A 9,926-nucleotide genomic window follows, 5' to 3' on the forward strand; every position below is an offset into this window, starting at 1 on the left:
CCTCCCTGCTGCTGTCAGACAGTCATCTGCCCCCTTGCCAGACTGTACAATTTGACACTCTTGTTCAGCGACTTCTTGCTCATTAAACTGATCAAGATACAAAACTTGTTAGTTAATTTTTCATGCACTTGGGGGATCTGGTTGCATATTTTAATGATCTGCTCTCAGGATGAGCTGATCAAACTGCATATTTTGCTGATCCGTGGTGACATATCCTTAACTACAGCATTGCTCGTGCAGGGTCCTGGGCTGTGTGAGCTGCATTCACCAAGCGCGGAGTAGATGTTATGTGTGCTAATTGAGCTGTGCGACTCCACTGAGGTGCTGAGGTGCTCTTTGCTGATTGATCTGAATAATAACCATTTGGAAATTTCATATTCTGCACCCTCGGGCTTGGATGTTATCAAAACCAATATTTATTAGAGTAGCATTCGTCCTAGTTAGACTTTAAGACATTCTTCTCATTTGCTTAAGGTTGAGTCATGAAACTGAGTACTCCATACACGTGCATACGTACACACTTGCATGCACACACAAGCGCGCGCGCACACACACCAGGCATGAATGAGATAAACAAAGAAGCCAAGGAGTGAGTCCAGCCTCACTCAGACAGAAAGGCACTGGCAATACTTGGCCAGCTTTTCTGGATCCTGTTGATATTGAGGGCTTAGGAATTGTGTCTTTGGAAAATAAATTACCTGACCTCAAGACGGTGACTCCCAAGTGATGCCTCAGATGGATAAGCTCCCTGGGCCTCACCATTGCGGAGGCAGAATGCTGGGCTTCCAGGGCGTCCACAGAGGTCCAGGTTGCAGGCTCCTGTCTAGGCCCCACACTTGACCCGCTCAGGAGACTCCTGGAAAATAAACCAGGGACTCCAGAACTCATTTTCTAAATACGTTAAAAAAGTAATTTAAAAGGTGGGAATGACCATAGATACCTCAACCTCTAGAGTCTATAAAACAGGAATAGCCAGGTGATGGGTTTAAAATATCTCTACCAAGGAAAATGATTTTATATTATAGACAGATTTTGCTTTATTATTTTAACAACAAATAATAATAATAATAATAATAATAATAATAATGAGAAGGAGGAGGAGGAATTAAAGTGGCATTTGAGAGTAGTTGGATTGCCTTATTAGAGGCATCACTAAACATGACTTTTCAGTGTTTCTCAAAGACTTTTGGGGCAGGTTGACTATATGAATTTGCACTGGGCCAGCAATAAACATTTGCTCTACTTTGGCCATGTGTCCTCTGTCACAGCTACTCAACTGTTCCAGTGTAGAAGATGCCATAAATAGTGGCCACAGCTGTTTACCAAAGATATTCACAAAATCAGGCATCTGCTGAATTCCACCAAGGACAGTCATTTGTTTACCTTGGTGTAGAATATTATTCTACCATCCTAAAACTCTTCTGTGGAAAGGAAAACAGGGTAGTGACTACTTTGGGAAGACATCAGAAGGAAACCAGTGAGTGGGGTGTGTTGTACCCACATACTTTAAAACCAGGACTTGTGCAGGACAAGGGCTGTGGAAGTGTCAGCTAATTGTATCACTATTAGTTATTATTGGATTGCTTAGCACAATTAGTTTATCATCCTGATAATTAACTAATATTTATTAAACCTACACTATGCCATTTTTGGGTTCCAGGACTTCAGTTGTGAATAAATCCAGCAGAGGATTTTGTCAGGAGCACACAGAGTGGTGGGATCAGAGATGAGAAAAGAGAGAAGGATGCTCTGGGATACAGCCACCCTTGGGTTCTCTTAGGGCATTGCTTCCAAGAACTCCCCCCTCCAGCCACCGTCCCCACCCGGGATACCAAAATCCTCAGATGCTCAAATCCCTTGTATAAAATAGCATCATATTTGCATGTAACCCTGTCACAAACTTTAAGTCATCTCTGGACAACTTATAAAGCCTAATAAAATGTAAATTCTATGTAAATAGATATTATATTGAACTTTTAGGAAACATTAACAAGAAAAAAGTCTGAAAAATCTGTACATGTTCAGTACAGATGAGATTTTTTTTTCCAAACATTTTCGAATCCTGGTTGGTTGGATCTGTGAGCAAAACCCATGGCTGTGGAGGGCAGGCTGCAGAGATCCTACAGAGGGTCCCGGAGCTTCTGCAGGAGAGGTCCAGGGGCATACTGTAAACCATCCCACCCCAGCATGGAGAGGCGATGGAGCTTCCAGGAGGAAGTGAGAATAAACTGACATGTGAAAGACACAGGACTCAGCCAGCCCAAGGGGATAGTGAGGGACAGAGAGCAAGGTGAGAAAAGCCAGGTTTCATTAGAGAAAACAGACAGGAAAAATCGAGGATGCCTGGAGTGTTGGGTTGGAAGTGAAGGGGAGAGGGGCTGGGGAGGGCAGGACCTCAGGCCACATTCAAGGTTTGCGGGGTCCTAACCTGGCAGCTTGAATGCTGTTGGCTGAGGAGCAACACCTTCAGATTTGCACTGTAGATAGAATCCTCTGGCTGTACCTGGAAAGTGGATTGAAGGGGGCAGGATGTAAAAACCAGTGCTAGCAAAAGCAGGAAGAAAACACTGGAGAGGGTAGAATCACATGGATGGGGAGGACAGAGTGTCAAGAAACACTGAAGGTTGGCCAGAGGAGACTTTTCAGAGGGGTTTTGAAAGGTAAGACCTGAAGAAAGACCCAGTGGCCCCCCAAAAAGTGCTTATGATAGAGCAACAGGGGCCAGCTGAGATAGTGGCCACAGGGGGTAAACATGGAGCTCTGTTATAAGATGTTTGAAAGAGAAGCCGAAACTGAATAGTAGGCGACTGTCTTTGGAACCAAGCAGAGAGAGAAGAAGCCTCAGGGAAGTGACCCACAGAGGGAGAGAAGGGGCCCAGTTGATGGGGCAGAGCTCTGGGGCAGGGCTCTGGAGTAGGCTCAGAGGGACAGGACCCCAGAAGAGCAGAAAGGAAGGGTCGGACACATGCTGGACCATGTCTTACAGAGCAGCAAACATCAGTGCATGTGGACAGAAGAGGGCCAAGAAAAACTGCCCTAGGTGTCCTGCAGCAGGGGAGGGAATGAGTTTCCCAGAGCAAGAAGCAGGGGCACTGGGGCTGGGAACCTGGGCAGTGGCACTGCCTGGCTCAGTGTGGATAATACTCTGGAACAAAAAGAAGAATGAAAGAAAGGTTTGAAGGAGGCTCCCAGGTCCCAGATCCAAGTTTGAGAGCACAAGAGTATGGTGGACCCGATTCCAGGCTTTGAGATCCTTTCTCCCAAGTGATGCTTGCAGCCTGATGCAGACAGATCAAAACAGAATGTGTGGGAGGCCCAGAGGTGGGGCTTGCAGGGAGACTGGGAAGAGAGGGACCCTGAAGCCCAGGCAAGGAGTCAGCCAGTGAAGCCAGAGGACAGCCTGTAGGTGGGAAAGCCCAGGGCTGCCCAGGATTGTCTACTAGAGTCTTCACACTGACTTCGTTGCCATTTTCAAAGCCTACTGGGCTGTCATTTTGTGATTTAAGAAAAGTCAAGAAACTTATTTCTTATGGTGGTTAAAGAGAGAGGAAGGTAACTATCTTCAAGTGCTAGTTAATTGGAATGGAATTCCCCATTTGATAACTATTTCACAAAAGTGGCATTTAAAGTCCACATTAGGCAACCTCCACTGAATGGGGCGTGGGCAGAGCTGGACACTCATGTGTCCTTGAGGCCTCCTTCTGAGGGGAGCCTTCACTGCAGGCCTGTCTGAAGCCTGGGACTGGAAACACAAGGGGCCTCACCTCCCTCCCTGATAGCTTGAAGTCCTTGGTCATACCAGTGCTTCCTGAAATGTTCAAGTACCTGAATTTTTGGCAGCACATTTGAGGAAATTAGAAGGTAAGCACTATTTTTTCTTTTTTAATCATTTGAGAGAACTTGCCATAATTACCCTGCGTCTCTTGTTTACCTACTGGCAGAGCCTGCTCAAGGACAAGAGGTGACGCCTGAGGGTGCTCTCTCCTGTCCTCCTGGAGAGCAGTTTTGGGGTCCCAGGGACCCTGAGCCCTTTCTGCTGTAACCTGTCACTTAGAGAGTGGGCCCCTGCAGCTCACCACCCCAGCCCAGCTGCTGCCCTGACTGCCCTCACCCCAGCTATATGAAACACAAGTCGGTCCGAATGTGCCTGAACATGTGTGTACACACACACACACACACACACACACAGCTCCACGGGTCGCGTGGAACCTGGCTTCCTCCTCCAGCGCAGCCCCTCCGCCAGGCTCAGCATAATCCAGCCTCAAGACCTCGCCGGGTCACCTCAGGGGTGTGCGCATCTCCTCTGGAAGCCAGTTTTGAAGTTGGAAGGCCAGGTGCCCCATCCCAGTGTGGTTTTATCAGTCACCGCACTGGGTCACTTCCCGCAGGTTGTTTCCTTTGCTCTGCGCCCTCTGATCGACGTCGACCATCGCTGGATAGGGCACCTGTCCTCTGTCCGCAGCTCGAGAGCAGCAAGACCCCCTGGGGTCAGGCAGCCATTAACAGCTGGCGGGCCCAGCTCTGGGGCAGGCTCCTCCACCGTCCGCAAGCTCGCTGGGTGGCTTCTGCGTGTCTGAGTCTTCCTGAATGAACCAGGGGTCTGGAACCTCGCACCATGAGCCCGGCGTGCCCTTCCCTGCAGCGCTCCTCCTGAGGGTCGCTGCCCCGGCCGGCGACCTGGTCTGCGGGGCGAGGAGCGCGCTTCCCCGCGCCGCCACGAGGGGGCACCGTCCGACCGCGCGCTCTGCGGTCCTTGCAGCGGCGGAAACCACCCAGGGCTGGGATCAGAAGTGACCTTGTGCAGACTGCGCTCATTGTTACGCGGAGGGGAAACGACAGCGAAAAGGAAACCATATATTGTCTGTGGTCCGCTGGGCCGTAATTCATTCCCCTGGACTTCTTCGCGAGATGGTATGGAACCCATTAGGCAGGATATTGAAGCTTATGGATGGAAACCTAGTAATTCCTCTTTAATAAACGTGAGTTACTTTTATTTCTTAAACTTTATTAGGCACTTACTCAAAACATTACTGAAAAACGCTTGCTAATAATATGAATGATGATTTGGATTCCGCTTGCGTTATTGCTATGTCTCAGGGCCCCAAATACAAAGTCTGGACTGTTCCTGAGGACTGGGGAATGGCTGGCCCTCGGATGTAAATCTTCCTGCCTGCGTTTAATTCCATCTTGACACTTCTCACCAAACCCTGAAGGAGGGGAGAGGCGCCCACCACAGTGGCCTTTTTGTGCAGTCGAGAACTAACACGTGAGAGGCCGCCAGAGGCTACATGAGGGGGAACTGAGGCCCAGCGCTGCGGCTGGGTCCCCGCAGGCTGCTGGGCGCCGGACGCCTCACAGAAGGGCAGGGTGCGCGAGGAAGGAAGTCTTTCCAAGCCTTCCCCTTCTAATGTGGGGTCCTTCTACGCCCAGAGTCCTATGCGTCCCACTCTTCCCAAGGCCCCTGCAGTGTGATGGCTCTCACACCTACCTCTTCCATACCCTCCTCCCACCTGCCTCCCAGCTCCCCCGCGAAAACCCATGGTCAGAACAGACAGCGCACGGACACCTCCCACGGTGTGGTTTCCTCAGGGTCTGGGATGGCCCTAACACAAGCGCAGTGACCAAAACCCTATACGCTGACACCCCGATATCTACCCTCGCCCCTTCCCAAACTTACATGGGGCAGCCGGTCCTCTTGATTCTAGATCTTAACTACAGCTTGCGTTCTTCTGCACTTCCATTTTGTGTTCGGCTTTAGAGATTTCATTGTCTCTGGCCTATGTGTGTGTGTGTGCATAGATATAGATGTGTATATATGTGTGTGGGTATATATGTATACAGGAGTATGTATGTGTGTATCTGAGTGTATACACACATGCACATGCATACATGAAATACTAAGCATATAAAAAGTATACATATGGGTGTGTATATATATGCTTTTTTTTTTTAACCTTAGATGCTTGATATTACTTAAGATGCACCCTTCAGGGAAATGATGCAACATCTAAACTCTTGATTTGTAGATTTTACTTGGCACCTTTCAATCTGCTTTGTGTTACAGGTACTTGTTCACATCCTGAAGCCCTGATAATTCTGATAATCCTGCTGACTTCCTGAGGAAGGCACCATGTCTGTACTTGTCTGCTTTAAGGCACCTAGCACAAGGCCTTTCTTGTTGTGAATGTTCAATAAACATTTAAGTTAAGGGAAAGAAAGCTCCATAAAGCATATCACAAAAACTTAGAGCAAACTTCAAAGTGGAGAGATGTTAGAAAAAAACATTATAAATCAGCTCACAAGGACTTAGTATCTCCACTTGTATTCAGTATTGATCATTAAACTGGAGATTAAAGTCAATTGGGGGGAGAGAGGGAGGGAGAAGGAAGGGAGGAAGACAAAATATAAAGATTGGAAAGAAGGGGGAAAGTATAATTGTACAGAGACGATGTAATTACCTATATCCAAAAAGTGAAAGACTCTATAGAGAGCTTGTAAAACAGTTAGCAAGGTTGCTAAATTTAAAATCAACATATATAAGTCAATTACATTTCAAAACACTAATTATAAAAAAATAGAGATATATTTTTAAATTTATTTTTAAGAAACAGCTTTTACAAAAGTAGGGACAGACAAATGTAAGTAATAGCAAATCTAGCAAAATGTGGACTAATTTAGTGGATTAAGTTATATAAGACTATAAATCCTGAAAAGTTGAAGATGCATCATGTTTATGAATAGAAGACTAAATGTCATAATATTGTCAATTGTATGAATCCAATGTAATTCTAATTAAAATCTTAACTGGAGTTTCCATAGATGGTGACAAAATGGGAATTGACTAGATTATTCCTTCCAGCCAAGCTTGCATAGTAGGGACCAGATTTATCTTATACCTGAAGTAACAGAACTATGCACAAAGAATATGGAATGCTGGTATTTATGATAGTGGACATAAGACAGCTGAGGATTGTGGTCCCTGAGAGACACAGTAAAGGAGGCGAGCCCTGTGCTCACCCAGACTGGCTGCCAGAGTTTCTACACTAGGGTGCAGAGGTGCATGGGGGAGTCAGGTGGATGCAGGACATGGGTCTGCTAGTCCCCAGAGACCGGGAGGCTAGGGTATGCAGGATAAGGTACCAGAGAGCAGGGAGCTTCCCAGAGATGGTACCCTGGAAGATCTTCAGAGAGCCCCTGGAGTGCACAGGTAAGCACCCACCTGCAGATGCAGGTTGCAGGAAATGCCCGGATAGAGGAAAGAGAGGCCTGAGACAACTGCAGGTAAGAGAGCCTGGTGGCGCACACTACTAGGGAGAAAACCCCAGATCCCTTGGTCACTGGAGAAGCACCTGGGAGGTCTTCTCTCAGAAGCAGGAAATAAGTAGCCCTTGCCTGAGCACTGCTCCACTCCCATCGGACAAACTGGAAAAGCAAAAACAGGAGAGGTAGGGCGTGGTGGTGCACAACGGTAATCCTAGCAGCTTGGGAGGCCAAGGCAGGAGGATCCTGAGTTCAAAGCAGCCTCAGCAAAAACGAGGCACTATGCAACTCAGTGAGACCCTGTCTCTAAATAAAATACAAAGTAGGGCTGGGGATGTGGCTCAGTGGTCGAATGTCCATGAGTTCAATCTTGGGTACCCTCTGCCCCCGGCAGGGGGGAAAAAAAAGAAACTAGAGAGCTCAAACTACTTAAATGTGGCTGAACGGCCTCTCAAACAAAGTTGGAGAATATTTATAGGAAAACCAAAATATCTAGCACCCAAAAAGGTAAAATTCAAAATGTCTGGTACGTAATGGAAAGTCATCAGGTACACAGAGAAGCAGGAAAACTTTGGTTCCTCCACCATTTCTTTCTTGGTTATTCTTCTGTTAATAATACACCCACTTCAAAATTTATTTTAAAGCTGTAATAATTGGGGCAAGCAAGACAAAGGAATCAGTGAAAGAGAGAAAAAAGAACCAGAAAAGGCTCTGTTACTATTTGGAAAAAGTACATTTTACAGCTGGCATTGCAGACCAAGGGGGAAAGTCAAAACCAGCACATGGTGCTGGGATTAGGCAGATGAAAAAGAAACTGTGACCTCACCTCACATAATAAACAAAATTTATGTGCAGTTAGGTTAAACATTAGAATAGAAAAGAAAACTTCAACATCTTTAGAAGATACAATCCTTTTGAATTGGGGCTAAAAAGTGTTCTTTACACAAAAACCATGAACTGTAAATACGATTGGTCCATTTAATGGTGCTGTGATTTCAATCGCTGTTAACCAGAGGATACCATGATCCAGCTGAGGGGGTGTCTTCAACACATGCAAGTGACAAAGGACTTGCATCCAGGATATAAAAAGAGACCAAACGGGAAAGCAAGTCAGGACAAAAAGATAAATAGTTTACAGAAGAGGAAACATAGACAGCCACAAAATACCCAAGATGTTCACCTACACTGATAGTCAAAGTGCCAATGAAGGTCAAGGGGTATTCCCAGGAAGATGGAGGCAGGTGGAGAGGACCCAGGACTCCCTTGCCTCTGCTCCTCAGGGTGGAATGTGGCTTTGCCCAAGGGAGCTTCCTGTGCTGGGCGTGGTGACATTGCAGCAGAAGGCTGTGGAAACAGGAGCTCTCTGCTTGCCAGCCGTGGGTGCTTGCCCATCGCCGCTGTCTCTACCATGCTAAGAGGATGTGAGAGCCATTGGGCATTCAGGAGCCTCGCCAGCAGACCTTCTGCAATGACAGTGAGCGCTTTCTCCTGGAAGGCCTCACAGACGGGTTGATGGGATTAGACAGCATGCCTTTCTCAGAAGGCACACGGCCACTTAGGCAAAGATGAAAGTGGTGTTTTGGGGAAAATGCCAAGCTGCAAATCTGAGGTGGAGAAGATATTCCATTAACCTCAGATCTACAAGGCTGTCTATTAATTTCGAATGATAAAGGATGTCAGATAAAGCCAATTAGCATAAAACACTCTTAGTCAGCTTTGCAAACCTTCAACAAATAGCACAAAGGATGAAGGACATTTGGGGATGAGGCTTTTCCAGGGGACAATTAGAAGTGACAGTGTCTCCACTTCCTTTTGTCTTGTGTAGTCCACGTGCTAAGTCCTCAGGCAACTACTAGGTGACTTTCTGCACCCGTGCTTCCTCCTGCCTGCTCCCTCCTTTGTGGTTTAATGCCTTGGATCCTTTTGCAGAAGAGACCAGTGGTGGCATGTTCTTCCAGGGAAGGACACATGATTGCATCTGATATCCAGAGGACAGAGAATGCCTCCACCTGCTGGGAACTTAGTCTTTGAAATTCTCGATGCACCTGGAGCAGTGACATTTCCTCTTGGGGCAGTTTCCACACTTAAGAGTAAGGACAGAGATACCAGGGCAAGCACAGTGCCAGTGGAACTCCTGTGCTGGTGACCCTGTTTTCCCAAAGCCTCTCCCTCTACATCCTTGCAGGTAGAGTTTTGAATGGTTCTGAGTAGATCAACGTGGATGACACCAGACACAACTCAGGTGTGGAATTTTCCCCTCAGTGAAAACCTGGAGGAAAGGATCAGGCCTTGCTCATCTGTTTTTCCAGTGCCTGGCATAGAATGGGTGCTAGATAATAATTTTTGACTGAATAAAGCTATGCACACCAAACAAGTAAAGTATGAGTGACAGTATCTTGTATAGTAATTGCCAAATGTAATGCTGACTATGAGAGCTACAGAAGCCAAATCATGTGGGGATGTGATGATAATTATTATTATAATTATAGCCAGTGTCTAATGACTGTTCACTGTGTACCAGGTATTTCCTTGGTGCTTTACATTATTCAGTTACAAGAGTCACACTTGTTTAGCTAAGGCAATGTCCTAACAAACTCAATAACATACAATGGCTCAAGTGCAATGGAACTTTTTGTTGATCCAAGTCTGCCGCAGTCCGGCTGCAG

The 9,926-nt window shown here is 46.7% G+C and overlaps 1 long non-coding RNA gene across 1 annotated transcript; it reads left to right on the forward strand.

Moving 5' to 3' along the window:
• The first annotated feature begins 4,200 nt into the window (after positions 1–4,200).
• On the forward strand, positions 4,201–6,169 carry LOC124084601 (uncharacterized). Its single transcript, XR_006849153.2, has 2 exons — positions 4,201–4,979; positions 6,065–6,169. It is a non-coding gene; the product is annotated as an uncharacterized LOC124084601 (long non-coding RNA).
• Positions 6,170–9,926: the final 3,757 nt, after the last annotated feature.

This window comes from Marmota monax, unplaced genomic scaffold, assembly GCF_021218885.2.
Source record: "Marmota monax isolate L192 unplaced genomic scaffold, Marmota_monax_Labrador192_F-V1.1 WCK01_AAM20220418_F8-fsc00022, whole genome shotgun sequence".
Lineage (NCBI taxonomy): Eukaryota > Metazoa > Chordata > Mammalia > Rodentia > Sciuridae > Marmota > Marmota monax.